This window comes from Notamacropus eugenii, chromosome 3 (genome assembly GCF_028372415.1).
Source record: "Notamacropus eugenii isolate mMacEug1 chromosome 3, mMacEug1.pri_v2, whole genome shotgun sequence".
NCBI classification, from domain to species: Eukaryota; Metazoa; Chordata; class Mammalia; order Diprotodontia; family Macropodidae; genus Notamacropus; species Notamacropus eugenii.
Genome location: NC_092874.1, coordinates 376,586,431 through 376,608,063, shown reverse-complemented (window position 1 = coordinate 376,608,063; position 21,633 = coordinate 376,586,431). Strand labels below are relative to the sequence as shown.

General features: G+C 38.5%; 1 long non-coding RNA gene across 1 annotated transcript; it reads left to right on the top strand.

Moving 5' to 3' along the window:
- The first annotated feature begins 332 nt into the window (after positions 1 to 332).
- LOC140531689 (uncharacterized) lies at positions 333 to 11,012 on the top strand. Its single transcript, XR_011976402.1, has 3 exons — positions 333 to 523; positions 5,887 to 6,051; positions 10,350 to 11,012. It is a non-coding gene; the product is annotated as an uncharacterized lncRNA (long non-coding RNA).
- Positions 11,013 to 21,633: the final 10,621 nt, after the last annotated feature.

The window sequence follows — 21,633 nt, the reverse complement described above, 5'->3', positions numbered from 1 at the left end:
TCCAGCTTGAGCAAAATGGAATATACTTTTTATTTGAAAATTGTTTTATGAATATGTTTATTCATTTAGATTAAACATATTTTCCCTTGCAAACTGGAAGTGATAACTGATAGATGGTGTCTGAAGTGACTAAGAAAAATCAAAGAAAATCTCAACAGATTGATTTGGACTGGTACACTGAGAATATATGATGTTAATTCTGTTGCTTATAAAAGTAAGTTTAGTATGGGAAGGGGTGTGTGTTTGTGTGTGTGTTTATGTGTGTGTGTGTTTGTTTTTAAAACCAGATGGTGTTTCCTGCCTGTATCTGCTCCTAGCACTTGTTTCCTTGGTGATGGACAATGAGAAGTTCCAATTAGCTGTCCCACATAAACATCGAGTTCAGGCTTGCTTTAGCTGACCAGTCTCCATTGTGCCCTTCAAGACTTAATGTCACTGTGAAGGTTCAGAAAATGTGGAGAATAGATGTTGCATTCACTGTGAAGAACTTGTTGTTCCTTATAATGGTTAAATGGTTCATTCTGTGTGTGTACTCTTTATATAAAGTTGTGATTGTTTTTTTTTATAAAAAACTACTTCAGAGTCATGTATCAGATTCCCCTTTGGGAGCATGGTGATCAATAGTGGAGGTATGCTTTGACCTCTAGACTAGTTTATAAAAGCAAAGAGGCAGCTCGGTAGTCCAGTGGACGGACTATTAAAGTCAAAAAGACCTGACTTCTAATCTGGCCTCAGATTGTCCTGTCATTCTAGGCAAATCATTTAATCTCCCTCAGGCTCAATTTTTCTATAAAGGGGATAAAAATATCCCTTGTTTCCTAGGGTTTTTGCAAGGATAAAATGGGATATTTGTAAAGTGTTTTCCAAACCTTATAGTACTACAAAAGTATTAGTATTATTATCTCACAGAAAAGACTCTCAGTATTAGATTCAGAGGAGAAGTGAAGAAACCAGATTGTTCTAGAATCTCAGAGAAGAAACTGATGATGGCACATTTTCAACTCTGTGGCTCCCAATCACCGGAAGGGGGAGTAGGCACTAGGCCCTATGTATGGTATAGCAGTTGGAACAATGGATTTGGTATCTGAGACTCTGGGGTTGCAGTCCCAGCTCTGTCCTGAATTGTTTGACCTTGGGTAAGTCAGTGCATTTCCCTCAGCCTGGGTCCTCACATCTGCAAGCAAAGGCAAATACTCTTTGTGTTGGCTGCCTCAGAGAGTTGTTCATTTAGTTGATGAGCATATATTAAGAGCCTACAGCGTACCAGACACTACAGTAGACACTGAGGATAGGAAGACCAATAGGAAACAGTCCCTACGCTGAATGAGTTTTTATTCTCTTACTAGAAAACAATATGAACACAAATAAATAAATATTTGCCTGCGATTTTAAAGGAAAAAAATTGAGGTTATTCACTGAGAGCTGTTTTCTCCCCTTTTCCTCACCCCCTCTCATTCAGTTGCCTCCTGCCACTGTCTCCTCCTTCTGTTTCACATGATGAAGTGGCTTTACTCCTTCTCCAGGCTAACCCCTCTACCTGTGCAAGCGAGCCATTCCATCTCTTCCAACTTTTTCCCCTCCCCCCATTTCCCCACTTCTATTATCCCCACTCTTTCACTTATTTTCAATCTCTCCCCTGTCATTGACTCATTTCCTGCTGCCTACAGACATGACCACATCTCCCCTATCCTGAAAAGAACCCTTACTTGATTCTTTCATCCTTGTTAACTATCATTCTATCTCTTCTGCCCTGTGTAGCTAACTTCTCAAAAAAGCCATCAGAAAAGGCAGTAAGTACACTTACTCCTCTCATTCTCTTTTTAACTCCTCACAATCTGGCTTCCAACCTTATCATTCCATTGAAATTGTTGTCTCCCAAGTTACTAATGATCTCTTAGTTGCCAAATCCAGGGACTTTTTCTCCATCTTCTGTCTCCTTGACCTCTCTGAAGCCTTTGATGCTGTTGATCCCTTTCTCTTCTTGGATACTCTCTTTTCTCTAGGCTTTTAGGACACCACTCTTTCCTGGTGCTCCTCCAGTCATCCTGATGAATATCTGGTCACTGGATTCAGATGGCTCTGGAGGAGAAGTGAGGCTGGTGACCTGCACAGCCCTCCCTTCCTCAGAACAAAGTCAAGTGCAAGTCACGTCATCATTTCTCTGATGGCGCGGTCTTCTTCAGCAGCAAGGGATGAACACAACACAACAACCTCCTTATCTGATCACAGTTTCTCAGTCTCCTTAGCTGGATTGTCAGTCGGTCCTTTTACAGTAGGTGTCCCTCAGCATTCTGCCCTCGGTCTCTTCTCTTCTCTTCTCTTTCCATATCACTTCACTTGGTGATCTCATTAGCTCCCATGGGTTTAATTAAATTTCTGTGCTAATGATACTCAAATCTACCTATCCTGCCCCAAAGTCTCTACTGACCTCCAATCTTTTATCTCCAACTGCCTTTCAGACATCTTGAACTAGACATCTTAAATTAAATGTCCAAAACAGAACTCATTATCTTTTACCCTGAACCTACTCCCCCCATTTTTCCTCTGTCCAGAGACTTGTTACACTTTGCTAAATTTCAAATCTCAGTTACCTCCACATTCTCTGTTCTTAGTCATACACCGAGCTACCAAAATGGGGACCCAGCTAACTGGGTAACTCCTTCCCTTCCCTTCCTCATTACTCTAGAGGGTAACACCATCTTTCCAGTCTCTCAGCTCACAATCTAGGAGCCATCCTGGATTCCTCATTATCTCTCACCCCTCATATCCAAGCTGTTGCCAAGACCTGTTGATCTCACCTTCTCAACATCTCTCAAGTAAGTCTTCTTCTCTCCTCTGACATCACACCAATTTAGGGCAAGCCCCCATCTCCTGGTGCCTGGATTATTGCAATAACCTGCTGGTTAGGTCTGCCTTGCTTGACCCTCTCCTAACTGCATTCCATTCTCCATTTAATCACCACAGTGATTTTCCTAAAACACAGGTCCAACCATGTCACCCCCGACTTAGTAAACTCCAGTGGCTTTCTGTTGCTTCCAGGATCAAATACAAAATGCTCTGTTTGGCATTCAATGCTCTTTGTAACCTAGTCCCCTCCTACCTTTTTAATCTTCCCTCACCTTACACCCCAGCACATACTCTTTGATCCAGTGAAGCTGACCTCCTGATTGTTCCTCAGATAAGACTCTCCTCCACCCCAGGCATTATCTCTGGCTGTCCCTCTTGTTTGGTTTGCTCTCTCTCCACCTCTGACCTCCCTAGCTTCCCTGAAGTAACAACTAAAATCTCACCTTCTACAGGAAGCCTTCCCCAACCTTTTAAACCCAGTGCCTTCCCTCTTTTAATTTTTCCTTTTTATTTTGTAGATAACTCACTTCACATATATTTGTTGGCACAATGTCTCCCCCATTAGATTGTAAGCTTCCTTGAGAATTTTTTCCTCCTTCTGTATTCCTATCACTTAGCACAGTACCTGGCACACAGTAGGCACTTAGTAAATGTTTATTGATTATTGATTGGTTATATACAAAGTAATTTCTTGAATAGGGCATTAGCAAATGGAGAGATCAATATAGGAGCCTTGTTTGATCTGAGCCTCAGAGGTATCTAAAGTTTCTTGAAAGGTTAAGCCAGAAAGGATTGTTGTCGTTTATCCTTTGTTCTTGAAGAGGATGAGTATGATGTCTTGACTTGCTTTTTGGGTCTCCAAAGTACAGCTAATACTACTACTACTACTGCTGCTGCTACTGCTACTATTACCACTACCACTACTATTATCACCACCACCACTACCACGACTACTACCACCTACCACCACCACTACTACTACTACCACCACCACCGCTGCTGCTGCTGCTGCTGCTACTACTACTACTGCTACTACTTTCAGATAACATGGTGAAGACAGTTAATACAAAACCTCCTAAGAACCTGCTTCACTCCTTCCCACAAATATACACAGCATCAATGGGAGGATTAGGCTTACACTTAAGTCCAACTTAAACTTAGACCATAACATTAGTGAGGCATGTGAATTAATAATGAATAAGAAATAAGTGTGACAAGGTTTAACTTGTATCACCTTCTCTGGAAGTCCTTCCCACTCTGTAGAGACCTTATGCAGAGCCAGAAAGTTAGGCTTAAGTCAGACTGTGAAAGGCTTTAAATGCCAAACAGAAATGTTTGTATTTTATGTTAAAGGCAATAGGGAGTCACTAGAGATTTTTGAGCACGAGAGTGATATAGTCAAGATTCTCTCTTTAGAAATATCATTTTGGCATGTGAAGGGAGAAACTAGAGAGAGAGAGACCAATTAAGAAGTGATTGCAGTAATCTAAGTGAGAGATGAAGAGGGTCCTCTATCAGAGCAACGACTGTGAGTATAGAAAAGGAGAGAAATGTGAAAGATCTTGATGAGGTAGAACGAACAAATCCTTAAAAATGATTGGATGTGGGTAGTAAGCTAGAAATGGAAGTGGGTTGGACATGGGTAGTGATTGGTAGAGTGACTGATAGATAGTGAGAGAGAACCAGAGTCATGGGTTATGCTAATATTATGAACCTGGGTGACTGAAAGATGGTGGTACCTTCAACAAGAAAGAGGAGTTATGAGAAATAAATTTTTCTTTGGACATATTTGGCTTTAATTGCTTTGGGGACATGCAGTTGGAAATGCCTAACTGGTAATTGATATAGAACTGGGGCTCAATGAAAACCGATGGTTAGATATAGATCTGGGAATTATCTTCATAGACAAGAGCATTGAACCCATGGGAGCTGATACCACTGAGAATGTGTGGGGAGATGAGGCTCAGGCCAGAGCACTGAAAAATACCTGAACACAAGGAGGAAGAGAAGGGTATCATTCCATCAAAGGAGACTCAGATAAGGAGAATGGGAACCAGGAGAGATTAGTGTCATGAAAACCCTGAGAAGAAAAATTATTCAAAAGCAGAGGGGGTCAACAGAGACAAATGCTTCAGGAAGATCAAGAAGGATGAAGACTGAAAAAAGGCTCTTGGATCTGGCAAGTAAGAGGTGACTGGAAACCTTGGAAACAGCAGTTTCAATCAATTGATGACACTGAAAGCCAGTTTACAAGGCATGGAGAAGTGAACAGCTGGATGAAAAGAGGAGAGAGAGCTTTTTTCCTAGGAATTTGGCTGTGAAAGGAAAGAGAGAGAAGACAACAGGGTGAAAGTCAATAGAACATTTCACAAAATAAAAGAGCTGGTTTCATAAATTGGGCATGTTTATAGGCACTGGTGGAAAAGACATGAACAAAAAGAGACAGAAAAAGGTGTGGGATTTAAGGGCAAAAAATAGAAGGGTTGACGTTGAGGAGAAGAGCCACTTCTAGTTGTGAGATAGGCAGTCTGCAATGCTTACAAAAATATGAACTATTATTGCCCTTGGAATTAGGGCCTGGATTTGAGCTCTGTCTCTGCTGTTAAGCACTCATATGAGTTAGAGCAAGTCATTTCAATTCTGAATCTCAGTTCCTCCATTAATAAAATGGAGATAATATTTGTTCAACCTACTTCCAAGGGTTGTTGTGAGGAAAGTGCTTTGCAAATTATAAAGCTTTCTAAACATATGAGCTGTTAGGCTTCCAATATCAAGAAGTGAATGAAATATAACAGGGCCATTAGGGTTGTATATTTAAGTATTGTGTTGGAAGCAATACTCTTCAACTAACAAAATTATTTTTTATTTTAGTGACTACAGAAAGCATAAACTCCATTCTAGTGTCTCTCCACTGGGCACACTTACCCTACTTCCAGCAAGACAGAAAAAAATTGATTAAGACTTGTTCATCTAAGGAGGGGGTCAAACCTTATCGTCTGTTTTTTTGTTGTTTCATTCTTTGCCTACACTTTCTTTCAGAGCATGAACAATAAACCAGGAAGGAAGGCTGTGACCTTTATGATGAAAGAATCTATTTGAGTCTAACTTAATTGTGACTACACAAAATGAGGAATCTACAAACAGAAGGACCCTGAATCTTATTTGTTCTACCAGCAGGCAGACTATGTGGCTTTGTTTTTCCAGGTGATGACGTTCAATCCATGAGTTTCTTTGCAAATATAAATGGTGTTTTTATTATTGGTTTCAAGACAGATGAGTGTTTGTGGCATTAGAAATCCAAGTAGGTCACTCTAAAATTCTCTGCTTCTTCAGTTAAAACCAAGCAATATCATCCTTTGTTTTCCTACTGCCTTCCTTCTCAACCTGGAACCTCTCCACCTAGAACTTCTCCACCTACTCTTCTCCTACCCAGCTTAGATGCCACCTTTTCTAGGGAGTCTTTCCTGATTCCCCCAGCTGGACTGGCTTGCTCTTACAGCCACATAGTATGTTGTTTATATGTTTCCTGCATTTTATCATGTAACATTTACAGTTATCTGTGTTTTTATCATCCTTCTTAGACTTATGTTCCATGAGGGTAAGGAACATGACTTGTTTATCTTTCTATCCTCCACACTACTAGCAAAATATCTTGCATATAAATGAGAATCTAACAAATGTTATTTGAATGAGTAAAACAAGAGGTTCAAGGAGTATTATCCAGAAAGTGGCATTAAAGGTATAACAGGGAATGTCATTCTTTTGGTAATTCGTTCTGCAAACATATATTAATATTTGCTTTACTCCAGATACCCATAGAATATAACTGTAGAGAAAAAAAGACCAAAAAATAATGCTACTTGGGCAAGAGAAGGAAGGAAGGATTTGAGTGGGGCTATGGAGAGCAGGTAGATCTGGAGAAGAGAAAGGAAAGGATTGGAGAAACAAGTATTTTTAAGAATCGAGAGAATTATGAAAGCCATCCACCTTGGCCATAACATTTGACTAGGGTGATGCTGGCAAATCGTAGAATTGTTGATCTAGAATACCAAGGACCCCCAGATGGCATCTAGTCCAACCCCTCATTTTACAGATGATGAAATTAAAGCTCAGGGAGATCATCTGGCCTGCCCAAGTTCAGGCAAGTAGTAAGTATTGGAGGTGAGGTGGGTGAGAAAGGAAACTCACCTGTCACCCCAAAATATACTTGGGCATAAAGGTTGGCTATGCTTAGTGCTTACTTCCCGTTACTCCAGAAATAATTGTCATTTCATGTGTAATCAATCAAGGAGAGTCTTCTTTGTACTATATATATATATATATATATATATATATATATATATATATATATATATATATATATATATATATATATATATATATGAGAGGGCATAGGAGTGGAAAGGGATTTTAGAGGTCATCTAGGCCATCCCCACCCCTACTCTACAGATGAGGAAACTGAGTTACTGAGAGCAGAAGGCCAAGACAGGCCTTACATATGGGGAAGAATTCCACCTGAGAAGCCTTTAGTTCTACATTAACTACCAATTAGGGATTTCCCACTGCATGTCTTAGAGGCAACTAAAACCAAAGGGTTGACATATACCATCAGTGTGGTGTAATGAAAGCGCACTGGCTCCAGAGTCAATCAAGCAATTAATATTTTTTACATGACTGCTATGTGCCAGGCACTGTGTTAATTGCTAGGGATACAACAGAAGGTAAAAGATAGTCCCTGACCTCAAGGAGCTTATGATCCAGACAACATTCAAACAGATACTTACAAAGCATAAAGGATAAATAGGAAAAAAGTAAAGAAGAAGCACTAGAATGTGAAGGGTTGAGGAGGGCTTCCTGTAGAAGAAGGGATTTTGGTTGAGACTTAAAGGAAGCCAGGGAGGTCAGTAGTCAGAGTAGAGGGATAGTATTCCAGACGCTGGGGACAGTCAGAGAGAATGCCAGGAGCTGAGAGGGAGTGTCTTGTTCGAGGACAGTCAGGAAGGCCAGTGTCACTGAACCAAAAAGTGTGAGGATTTAAAGTATCAGAAGATTGGAAAGGTAGGGGGAGACTAGGTTATGAGGGACTTTGAATACCAAAAAGAGAATTTTTTATTTGATTCTGGGAGCAACAGGAAGCCACTGGAGTTTACTGAGTAGAAAGGTGACATGGTTGGATCTGTACTTTAGGAAAATCATTTTGGTGGCTGAATGGAGGATAGGCTGGAGTAGGGAGAAACTGGAGGAGGGCAGACCCACCAGCAGGCTATTGCAACAGTCCAGATATGTGATAACGACCTCTATCAGAGTGGTGACCATACAAGAGGAGAGAAGGGGGCCTCTTTCAAGAAATGTTGCAAAGGTGAAATCTGCAATCCTTGGCAACAGATTGGTTATGGGCAGGGGGAGAGTGAGAGATAGTAAGGAAATGAGTATAACTCTTAGGTTGTAAGCCTGAGGCCACGGGAGGACAGTATTGTTCTCAACAATACTAGAGTAGGTAGGAAGGGGAAAGAGTTTAGGGGAAAAGATAATGGGTTCTGTTTTGAACATGATAAGCTTAAGATATCTACTGGATACCCATTCTGAGATGTCTGAAAGACAGTTGGAGATGTGAGATTTTGAGGTCAGTAGAGAGACTGGGGCAGGATAGGTAGATCTGAGAATCAGCAGCATAAAAATGCTAATTAAATCCAGGGGAGCTGATGAGATCCCCAAGTGAAGTAATAGAGAAGGAGAACAGAAGAGGGCCCAGGACAGAACTCTGAAAGACACTTACAGTTTAAGGCAGCAAACCTGGGTTTAAATTCCCTCCTACCCCTACTTTGATGCTTACTACCTATGTGTTCATAGGTAAATTACTAAGGCCCTTCACTGAGCCTCAGTTTCCTCATATGTCAAATGTAGAAGTTGAACTGAATGGCCACTGAGGACCCTTCCAGATCTCATCCTATGACTTATGGGTAATGGTTGTTTATTCTATGAATTTTATTTTCTTTATTTTTTTTCCATCTAAGAGAGATGAGTGAGAGAATTCTGCCCCTAACACATTTTCCCCATTCACCCTCCAATTTTCTTTTGTCCTCATTTCTCACTTGATCTCTACATATGCAAAGCTTAAGAAAAAAATACCAAGCTACCCAAGAGATATCCAAGCTAGGAGATGGGAGAAGGTGGGAGGATGAAGACCCTGAAGATCGACTCAGCTTTTGATACTCACCACCTTCTCAACTCCCTCAGTTGCCTCTCCCCTTTGAGGAGAGAGCTGAAGGGCAGAGCAGTAAACCTCCTCCCAAAGTCTTCTTTTATAGAGGACTCAGAACTTTTCAGGTAACTTCATTTTCCATCAGCTGTTCTACTTGGTTTGACTCCATGGAACATCATTCCTTCTATATCAAATACTCCTTCAAGTCCCACCCTCACACCTTTTCAACTTCCTTATTGTGTGTTACCTTTGCCCCATTAAGTTGTAGACTCTGAGGATCGACACTGTCTTTTTCAGTGCCTGGCTCATAATAGGTGCTTAAGAAAAAAATTGAGTTGCGCATGACTGTATTGAGAAGGCGATACAATCGTGGGAAAGAGAGAAAAATACTCTAAGTACCAAAGTGGTAGGAATGAAACAGCCGGTAGCCAGGAAAAATAAAAGGACCAGAAGTTTCTATTTGAAATTAAAAGGATTCACAGGGAGATGAGATCAAGGATCTATTTGTTTGAATCAATGTGTTTTGATATATTTTCTTCCATGCCAATGCTTGATTTTTAACAATTGTGTGGTTTTTTTGTTTCAAAATGGTCCTCTAAAGAGTCATAAAAGGAATCTTTTAATTAAAAGGATAATAGGCAAAAGAAGTTAAATGACGTGTCCAAGAACACACAATTAGTGAGTGTCTGAAGCTGGATCTGAATTCAGGTCTTCCTAACTCAAGGCCCAATGCTCTATCCACTGACTATACCACCTAGCTGCCTAATACTTATTGAGACTGTATAACAAGAACCTTTTAAATTAAGGAATAATGCATTAACCCCAAACTAGCAAACTTTTTAGAAATTTTTTTGGTTGTTATTTCTACTTCTACCAAGTTTTCTTATCCCTGCCTTGGGCTCCCACACAATAGACAAAGGATCATTTATTCGCTCAATAAACATTTATTCAATTGCCTGCTATGTAAAAGGCACTGGAGGATTTGGAGATATGTGTGACATAATCCTGGTCTTCAGCTATTCATAATTCATATTCATAGTAGGCTATGGCCTCTAATTTGCAGACCAGGTACTGATCTACATCTTTGGAGGCAGTTTCCTTGGTGGGAGTTCCTTCCATTGGAAGACATCAGAAATTCTATTTTTAAAAATTAATATAGATTACAAGTACTTGTAGGATAAGCCCATATCTGATTTCCTCCCCTTATGCATGATCTAATACTTTTCTCATAAACTGTCTATTTCTTTAGTCATTCAAATAGTACACTTTTAACATAATTATATATCCCATTTCTCTCTAGAACTTTTCCTGAATTTACCCTCCTCTGTTGATTGTGACCTGTTTGCAAACATGATCCCAGGGCTTGAAGAAAAGTTGTAGTAACTACAGAAAGTACTCATGCAGCTCGATTTCAAGGCTGCAAAATGAATGGTACCCAAAAGGTGTAGTATACATAGATTGCTGGGGAGAGCACCACAGAGGTGACAGAATATAAGTGTCTTAGGCACTGGCATCAACAAGAAAATAAATAACATGGAATTCAAATAGATCAGACACTGCAGAACTGTTTCACCTACACAAGTACAATGTTGACTGATCAGGGTGGAATCCAAAATGCTGCCCGCAGTGATCTACACATTAGAATGTTGGTCCATAATGGAATAAAAAGCACGCAAGTCACCCAGCATGTGATGTACAAAACAGCATGCCAAATACCTCTGTGGCATAGCATGATAAGTGAGTGCCTCTGCTGAAGGTATCAAGTGCATCCGAATCAGCCTATTGAGTGAAGAGAGGAGTTCTTTCTGTAACAAGGAGGCAACAAAGGATTGCTTAGCTAACAGGCTGAATCCTGTACTACTGCTTCTGTTAATGATATGTTTGTATATAGAAATATATTCATCTTTATTTATATTTCTATGCAAATTACACAATAAATGTAATATCAGTTTTGTTATTAGAACATTTTGAGTTTTACAAAGCATTTCCATATGGTACTTCATTTGATTTTCACTACAACCCTGAGGAAGGCACTCTTATTTATCTTCATTTTACAGATGAGTAAATTGAGACTGAGAGAGGTTAAGTCATTTGCCCAATGTAACATAATTGCTACGTATTTGCAGCAGGATTTTAAGTAGGACCACAAATTGGGACCAGGAGACCTAAAGCTCAGAGAGATTCAAACATGTGGCTCAATTAAACAAATCTGGATTAAGCTGTGAGCTTCTTGAGAACAGAGACTATCTTTTGCTTCTCTTTGTATTTCCAGCAGGAGTAGCAACATAAAGTGTTAGGAAAACATCTTGAGTTTAAATCTAGCCTCAGAAAGTTACTAGTTTGTATGACCCTGGGCAAGTCCCTTCACCCTGTTTGCCTCAGTCTCTCCATCTGTAAAATGAGCTGGAGAAGAAAATAGAAAATCACCCCAATATCTTTGACAAGAAAACCCCAAAGGAGGTCACAAAGAGTTGGACATGACTGAAAAATAACTAAACAACAATGGTATCCTCAGCACTTAGCACAAGCTTGGCACATAGTAGGTGTTTAATAAAGGTTTATTGGTTTGATTGACTGACTGAAGAGCCATCTTCTAGGCACTGGGAAAACAATATTAAAAGAAGGCGGTCTCTGCTCTCAAAGTAGTTTCAATTAAATATTGAGTGTATAAGCAAAGAATGATGTAGGCCAAAGAGGCAAAGCGCTGTGAGAAATTTAAGGAGGGCAAGAGAACTTTCATCTGAGGACATCAGGAGAGGCTTCCTGCAGGGAATGGTACCAGAACTGAACCAGGAAAATTAGGGTTTTTAAATGTGAGGACCACAGTGGGAGGGGGAGGAATCTATTCCACACATGAGAAAACAGTACTGAACAAAGACACAGAGAGAGGAGAAGGCAGGTCACAAAGAGATGCATGATAGTCTAGTCTGATTAGAATGTTGTTGACAGGAAAATAGATCATGGGCATCAGGCTGAGGATTTTACATTTTATTCGGCCAGCAAGCAGGAGCCATTGACAGTTTTTGAGTAGAGGAGTGATGTGATGTGACCGGGACAGTATTTTTAGAAGATTTATAAGCAGTGTTGGAAACCAGTGGTTCAACTAGTTGGACAAATATAGAAACAGAGACAATGGGTCTTCAGTTCCGATACAGGGTGAATCTCTCATTATGTCAAGCAACAACAGATCCAAATGTAAATTTCAGGAAGGTCCCCCTTTCTCCTCTCTAGGTCTTCCTTTTTCTTCTTCCCTTCCACAGCCCTCTTTCTTCTCTTATTAATACTGGGGGGTGGGGTGGTAGGAGACATTGCCCAGTGAATAGGATTTGGGAGTTTGCCCACAATAGAATAGAATTCTCAGGGCACTGTGGAAGGCCTAGGGTAGAGGCAACAAGATGGAGAAGACCAGAAGCAAGGGTGCCCTGGAGCCAGCTTCAACAAGTTCAGGAAAGCCAATTGTTAAATGTTCAATGTGAACATTAATACCTTGGAAATCAACAAATACTACAAATCTGGGTTTGATTTATTGTTTTGTTAATTTCTATTCTTAAGAAAGTTATGGAGAAAACAATAATAATGCAGATTAAACTTAAAAGTGTGTCATGGACACAGATGTTAAACGTTTACCCACAGGTTGGAGGTAAGTGGGATGAGAATTTTGGTGAAGGCAACTAGAAACAGTAGGAGTAGAAAACAGGGGTGAGGATATAATCAATGAGGATATAATCAAAAGATGTGTACATAACTAACGACGATAAAAGTTAATGATGTGGGCAAATTCAGAGATCCAGACAAGGTGCTACAAGAAGTGCGAAGAAGGGAAGAGAATGTTTTGCTGTTTAGGATTCAAGAAAGGTTTGAAGAATAAGTGATACCACTGTGGAACATTTAAGAAATGGAGAAGTTTTTTTTAAATGTGGAGATCTAAAGGGGAAAACCATAAAAGGGGTTTGGAGGGCAAATGAGAAATATATGCTAGAGGTAGAACTCTCTTGTTTTCACACACACACACACACACACACACACACACACAGACTTCTGTTGTTGTAGTTCAGTTGTTTCAGTCACACCCAGCTCTTTGTGACTCCCTTTGGGTTTTTCTTGGCAAAGATACTGGAGTTGTTTGCCATTTCCTTCTCCAGCTCATTTTACAAATGAGGAAACTGAGGTGAACAGGATTAAGTCACTTGCTCAGGGTCAACCAGATAGTAAATGTCTAAGGCTAGATTTGAACTCAGAAAGTTGAATCTTCCTGAAAGGAACCATACATCATCATCATCATTGATTTAGAACTGCAAGGGACCTTATGGGACCAAATCAGAGGTGGGTAACCTGCAGCTTCAAGGTTACATGTGGCCTTCTAGGTCCTCAAGTGCAGCCCTTTGAATGAATCTAAAGTTAATAGAAAAAAATGCCCTTAATAAAAGGATTTGCTCTGTAAAATTTGCACACAATTAAAAGGCCATACCCAAGGACCTAGAAGGCTACACATAGCCTTGAGCCCACAGGTTCCCCAACCCTGGATCAAACCTTCACTACATAGAAGAGGAAATAGGTCAACAAAATGATTTGCCCAAGACCACACAAATAAGTCTCAGAGTCAAGATTTGAACTTGGGTTCTGTAACAACAAATCCATTCCTCTTTGCATCATGCTGAGATAGATTAGAAGATAGATAGATGGATAGATAGATAGATAGATAGATAGATAGATAGATAGATAGATAGATAGATAGACAGATAAATAGATAATCTATTTATGTATATGTGTGTATGCATTGATAGCTAAGGTAACAAAGTTCCCAATAAGATGTTCACATGTCCATGTGAAAGTATGATTCCTAACTTCAAGTTAGCTGGATTTGTTTGAGCAACTGTGTTCAAATCAGAGGCCATGACACACCCAAGACACTGGTAGCCAAACCAGTAGAAACGACCACATCGCAGCAGGTATGTAGACTACAATTCTGATTGCAACCTTTTTCTTCTTCTTGCAAAAGAAAAATAAGTCATGTTTATGTCATCCGGTTGTTCAGGTGACGAACAAAATAGCATCTTATGAATTTCAAAGTAAAATCTTCTAAATCACTTATTTTTGAGCAGGCAAACGTTTCATCTTATCTTACACTGTTCAATATGTATTACAGTTAAAACTACTGTGGTTTTTACTTTAAATTTGGGCACTTTCAGTTTAAGCTGACACAGAACTCCTTCTAATCTAAGTTCAAAAAAACCTTGGTAGAGTTTGTTTCAAATTTTGCATTATATGCCTGCACTTCAATAAGATTTCATACTAGCTGGGGAGCAGAGACAAACTTCTGACTATTGAAGAAATGGAGAATATCAACCAAAGTGAGATGACTGTGTTCAAACACATAAAAGACAAACTTTGGTGCCTCACAATATAATTTAAAAATCACAAGGGAAGCAACAGAACAGGGAAAAAACTGTAACAAATGTAATGAAAGTATAATATCAAAAATAAAGAATTGATGTTAAACATATAATGTCAATACCTGATTTCCACTCAAGTAAGTAGTCGAAAAAGGTAAGCATCTGCTTTATACACAAAGATAGTAAAGTATTTCATGGAAAAATACAAATTTACTGATAATTTTATAATGCAAATTAATATGATAAAATACTATTTATGTATATTAAGCTTGCACATATTTTTAAACAAGTGATAGGACATAGTGTTAGTGGTGCTGTGTCAAAATAAGCACATTTGTACTTTCCTAGTAGCACTGCAATTTTGTTCAATCTGTCTGAAACATAATTTGACAGCTTATAATAAGGGCTTTTATATATGAGGCAGCTGGGTAGCACAGTGTAAAACGAGGACAGTAACAGCACAGGATTGTTGTGAAGTTCAGATGAGGTAATATGTGTAACAGTTCTTAGCTAGTGGTAGGCAATATGTGAGTATTTATTCCTTTCCTCCTTCTTTTCTCCTATAAAATTACCCATACCCTTCAACCTACACATTGCTCAGATTACTAGGTAAATATGATTGCATATCTGCTTGCATTCCTACTTTTACAGAATTACAGAATTTAAGATTTGGATGGGACTTTAGAGGACGTCAAGTTTTAACTCATATTCAACTGAAACTACTCTTCAACTTTTACTCATCTGGTCTAGTTCTGTGTCCTGGAGCCAAGAAGAATAAATCTAGGCAATGTTCTACATAAGAATCTTTCATATACTTTTACATCAAAGTCACATGTGATAGGAAAAGGATTACATCTCCTCTGAGGCTCTTGGTGTCAATAATTGACCTGATTTAAGCTAATGAGACTTCACTTTCCATGGAATCATGAGCTTGGCTCAGGGTGATTGAGTCATGAGAGTGATAGAAAGCTGGATAAATAGAGGTTTATTTTATTTTCAATAATATTTTATCCCTAGTTACACATAAAAAAAATTTTGTGTTCATTTTTATAAGATTTTGAGTTCCAAATTTTTTTCCCTTCCTCCCTCCCCTCTTCTGAAAATGGTAAGCAGTTTGATATAGTTTACATATGTACTATCATATAAGAAATATTTCCATATTAGTCACAGTTGTGAAAGAAGAAACAGATTTTTAAAAAACAAGAAAGGATAAAGCAAGTGAAAAAATGCTTCAGACTGCATACAGAGTTCATCAAATCTTTATATGGATATGGACAGTATTTTCTTTCATGAGTCCTTTGTACTTATCTAGATCTAGGTAGTGATTTAAAAGATCCCCCCAATGAGGGGCTGAGAACATATGGAAATGTCTGTTTGAGGAGAAAAGTCACTTAACCCTGTTTACCTCAGTTTCCGCATCTGTAAAAATGAACTGGAGAAGGAAATTACAAAGCACTCTAGTATCTTTGCCAAGAAAATTCCAAATGGGGTCATGAAGAATTGGACATGACTGAAATGACCAAATAGCACATGACTTAAGATTTTCAAAACACTTTCCTCACAACAAATCTGCAAGGCAATGGAAAGATTTTTATTTTAGTTTTATAATGAAGAAACTGAAATTCAGATAAGTTAAGTTACTTGCTATATATATACATATATATGTATGCACACATATGTTTATTTGCTTCCTATAAAAACAACAACTATTTCTCAAGAATCTGCTGCGTGCAGAATACGATGCTAGTTACTGGGGGAAGTACAAAATTAAGATAGGATACAGTCATTGATTTCATGAAACTTACACTCTGCAAGGGAGTAAGTCATACAATCATCGCTTCCACATAGCAACTTTCCCCATTGCAGTTTCGTTATCTCTCAGGTCAGCATAAGTGATTAGATGGGAATTCGAGGGGAGTTTTGCAGAAGTGACAGACAACCCACAAAGGCTAGCAGAAAACAGAAAAGTTTAGAAACTCAGAAATGCATAAAGTATACATATAATATTGTATAATATCAACATATTTACCTTTTAGTACAATATTAATTCAGGCTTCTTCTCTGGTACAAAGGGAGGGTAAAAAAATTTCTTGCAGATTTTCCAGATTGTGGGGGCTCTGTGCCCCTAACCCCAGTGATGTGGAAGGGATAACCACACACTGGTATTTTGAATGCACAGTATTACCTGATAAATGCATTAAATAAATTTGAACGAAGTGACATGGGAGTTCTGAGGGCAAAAGTTGCTGCCGCCCTGGAGGATACTGTCTTCATGATAAAACTGCAGAATCCCTTTGACTTTTGCTATCACAGAAAAACTTATGTGTTGGACTGTCAACTCCTGAGGCAGTTCTTTCTTCTTTTGTCCAGTCAGTATCCTTTGCTATCTGGTTGTAGTAAGTTTGGTTATTGTCACCTGGCTCTAACAGTAAGGCTGATGCCAGAGATATATTTCTTTTTCTTTCCCTGATAGAAATAACCAGTTTTTCTCCTCTGGTTTTTTTTAATGCTTTATTAATATATAGAGATGTGTGACTAGAAAAATAAATTTCACAAAATCAAGAATGATAGATCACCATCATGCTCCACCATTTTCCATGCAGTGCCAAGAAATCTAGAGAAAGACTCCCAGAACATTGAGTACCACCTTCCCTTCCCTACCCTCACCCCCTGCAAAGGCTAGTGGGAGGACATGGACAAAAGTCACCAAGGATCACAATGGATGAGCAAGCATGGCTAGATTGTGGCCTGTATCGTTGGAGAGAGTACCCGCAGACCCACTGAAGTATTAGTTCACTTTCATAGTTTTTATGCCTCAAGTCCTTCTCAACAATCCCCTCCAAAATACCACCTTTATAATAACAGTGACAATTGAAATGACAACATATCAAATTAAAAGCATCCAATACAGTGTCTATGGCTGACAAAGCATATAACATTCTATACCTGTGGTCTTCCACATCTCGAAGGAAGATGAAGGAGGCATGTTCCAACATTACGCACCTGTAACCAATACCCATCTTTGCACTAAATTCTCTCATTTTTTAACACTGTTTTCCATTACATATTGTAGCCATTGCCTCTGTTGTTCTCCTAGTTCTGTTCTCCTCAGTTCATACAAATCTTTTCATATCTCTCTGAATTCCTGGCCTTCATCATTCTTCATGGTGAAACCACATTCCACAAAGTTCATGTGTCACAATTTATTCAGCTACTCCCAAAGTGCTTTCTCTCCTTATGCAAAAAAATGATAGTGCTCACATCCAGAGAAAGAACTATGGAGTTGGAATGCAGAATGAAGTGACTATTTCTCCTTTGTTAGGTTTTGTTTTGTTTTTCTCATGGTTTCTCCCCTTCATTTTAATTCTTCTATGCAACGTGACTAATGTGAAAATGTGTTTAACAGGAATGTATGTGTAGAACCTATATAAGATTGAATGTCTTCTTGAGGAAGGAGGGGGAGAAATTTGGAATTTATAGAAGTGATTGTTGAAAACTGAAAACAAATTAATTAATAAAATTGGAAAAAATGATAGTACTTTATTAAATAGATGTGCCTAAATGATATGTAACATACTGTATGGTATCCATGAAGCAATTTGCAAATAAATGCCTATAGTTACAAATCTGTATGTCTTGCACATATCCCAAACTTTTTTCTTATGAATTTATTCTAACCCTAACTTTATACTTTTGTTAGACAGCTCCTTTGTAATTCATTTAAATCTTATCTTGGAGTCAAACTTTTTTATGTTTGACTTGGTTCCCTGCTTTTAGGCTGGATTGGCAAGAAATGCATCATTCCTTCAGCTTTTGTTCAGCATTTTTATTGATGATTTCCTTGGATGAAGGATGAAATGGAACACTAATTTAATTTCTGAGTGGCACAAAAGTGGGAGATGCAGCTGATATTCAAGGACAGAACCAGGATTCCAGAAGATGGTAGTGTGGTATAATAAACAAAACACTAGATTTGGAGTCAGGCAGACCTGGGTTTGAATCCTGTCTTACATACATACTAGCTGTGATCCTGGACAAATCATTCAGCTTCTCTGAGACTCAGTTGATCATTTGCAAAATGAAGGATCTGAAATTGATCATTTCTAAGACCAGTCAATCAACTAGCATTAAGTGCCTACATATGCCTGGCACTATGTGAAGCATCATGGGTACAAAGAAAGGCAAGATACATAAATAAATAAAAAACAAAATAGTCCCTGCTCTCAAGGAGTTCTTTGTCTAATGAGGAGACAACTTTGGGAGTAGTCTCAGAGGGAAGGCACTAAGATTAAAGAAGACTAGAAAAGGCTTTTTGCAGAAAGTGGGACTTTAGCCAGGACTTGAAGATGAGACAGTGGAATGAGAAATAGCCAGTGAAAATACTCAGTCTTTTCTTACCAAGCTATGAAGACCTCCACAGCTGAGAAGAATTTAATTCCATTATGATGAAATTTATTGTGAGTAAATGTGAAATTCTGCATGTGGATTCACATGAACAGCTATACAAGCAAAAGTCAAAGATAGACATGACTAGACAAGAATTCAGGTGACAAAGACCTGGGAGGTGTGTTTTAGTGGAATACAAGAAAGTACATGCCAGTGATGTGACATGACAGTCAACAAAACAATGGGATCTTAGGCTACATGTAGAAAAGCACCAGGAAGGTGATGGCATCATTGGCCTTTGCACTGGTCAGACAACATCTGAAGTATTGTATGCGGCTGGAAAGTATTTAGCGCAGTATGCCACAGGAAATACTTTGTGAATAGAAAATAATTACTTCTAAAGAAATTATATTGTTCCTATATTTGGAAAACATTTTGAATAATGGATGACTGTGTCTTTCAGTGGACTAGGCTGAATGGTTTGGAGCAAATGTGGAGAAGCTGGAAAAGGGCCATTTTTGCTTTATCCATTCAAGCTGTGGGCAGACTATTTGTATTTTGCTATTTGTTATGTTAGTTGAATGAGTCATGTTTACCACAAACTGAATGAGTACATTTTGACTCACTTATTAAAAACAATTATTCTACACGTACTATCAATAAAAATAAACCTTAATGCACACAAACAAAAACAAAAGAAAACTAACCAGAAACCATTTAATTCTTTCAGTTACTTTATTTTTTATCTTTGTATTTAACAGCATAGTAGGGATAGAGAATGGACCTTTGATTTCATTGGAACAGGAAACTTTGTTCTACCGATGCAAATCAGCACCTTCTCTTTAATTGTAGTCATGAGAATCGGCCTGACCTCTGAGAAAGTGTGACTCGTCCAGGATCAAATAGTCAGTGCATGTCAGAGATAGTTCATGAACGCAGGTCTTTCTGGCTTTAAGGCTGACTCTCAATGCACTAGGTCATACTGCCTTAGTAGTATAGTGCAGTAACAAAATCTTCCATTTTCCTTTTTTATCTCTTCTGAACATTTTCTTTTCTGGATTCTTCTGTATTTTCCTGCAGTAATCATTTGTTAGGGGGCAACTACATGACATAGATTGGACAGAGTGTCTGGAAGTTAGGAAGACTTATCTTCCTGAGTTCAAATCTTGCCTCAGACACTTACTAGTTGGGTGATCCTGTACAAGTCACTTAACCCTATTTGCCTCAGTTTTCTCATCTGTAAAATGACCTGGAGAAGGAAATGGCAAACCACTCCAGTATCTGCCAAGAAAGCCCCAAATGGGGTCATGGAGAGTCAAACACTACCGAAAAACAACTGACCTAAATTGATCCTTTGTTAGACTATTGTTAGTATGTATATTATTATTGCATAAATTTATAATAATTGTAACTATAGGATATATTATTATATAAATATATTACTGTTATTTTTCTATTTTCTTTACCATATGTCACTTCCTGACTTCTAATCTTTCTCTGTTATCTTCATAGTTACCACTTTCATGATGTAATAATATTATATTTATTCTTATAGCACAATTTCTTTAATCATTTACCAAATACTGAACATGTGGATTGTTTCCTGTTTTCTGCTATTGTGAGGAATGGAGTTATGAATGTTTTTTATACATAAATATCTTTTTTCTGTCAATAGCATATTGAAAGTATAGAGTTAGGAATAGGAGCATTCAGTGAAAAGAGATGAATGGTTTTTTAGCTGTCATTATGTACTGCCACACTGTGTTTTCTAAAAAGATTGCACCAATCCATAGCTCCATCAGCAGTAATATAGTGGGCCTCTTTCTTTATTGCCTAGCCAATATTGAAATTTGTTTTTAACTAACTTTGCCAATTTAATGAGTGAAAGGTGGTAATTGCTCACTTTGGATAACATATTATGGATTAGTCATTCACCATTTCTTGCCTCATGAAATTCAAACCCTTTAGTTTAAAGATTTTATACCCTTAAAATATATATATTTTGCTTACGTAGAAATGTACCTGAATCTGTGATCTAATAACCCTGCATATTTCCTTTATAAGAGCAGAATACAGCTCCTCAGTGCCTTCCCATCCTGTGTGATTTTTCATGACAGAATACAAGAAATTTGTTCCCCTCCCTCCATCACAATCTTAGAAGGTCTAATAGAGGTCATCCATGGGTTAAGTGAACAGCTATAGGAAATGCAAGGGATGATCACTCAGCTTCTGATGGAGCAGAAGCATCCCGTATAAGTGACCATGGCAACTTCATCAGCACCCTTAGGACTGGTGACATCACTGCTGTCTAGACTTGCTACTGCTTCCCCACCCAGGCTTTACATAGGGGCGGCTGTGAGCTAATATGTACAATCCAGATAGGATCTTTTTTCAACCCTTCCAGTAAGAGTGGTTTTCATTGCAGAAAAATTAGAGAATTCTCTAATGGAATCATAGAATTACAGAATCTCAGAAGTGAAAGGGAACTCCAAAGTCATATAGTCCAATTTGATTTTGAAAAAAAGGGAAAGTCCACTTTGTAACATACGCAACCAATGGTCAGTTGCCCTTTACTTGAACACTCTAGTGAGAGAAAACTCACCATACTTTGAGGCAGCCCATACCACTTTTGGATAGCTGTTAGAACATTTTTTTCTTATATTAAGCAAAAACCTCACTGTACCTTCTGCCCTTACTCCTATTTCTACTCTAAAGCCAAGCAAAACAAGTTGAAACCCACATGATAGCCCGTGAAATAGTTGAAGATAGTTGTCATATCCTCCCTCAGTCTTCTCATTTTCAATT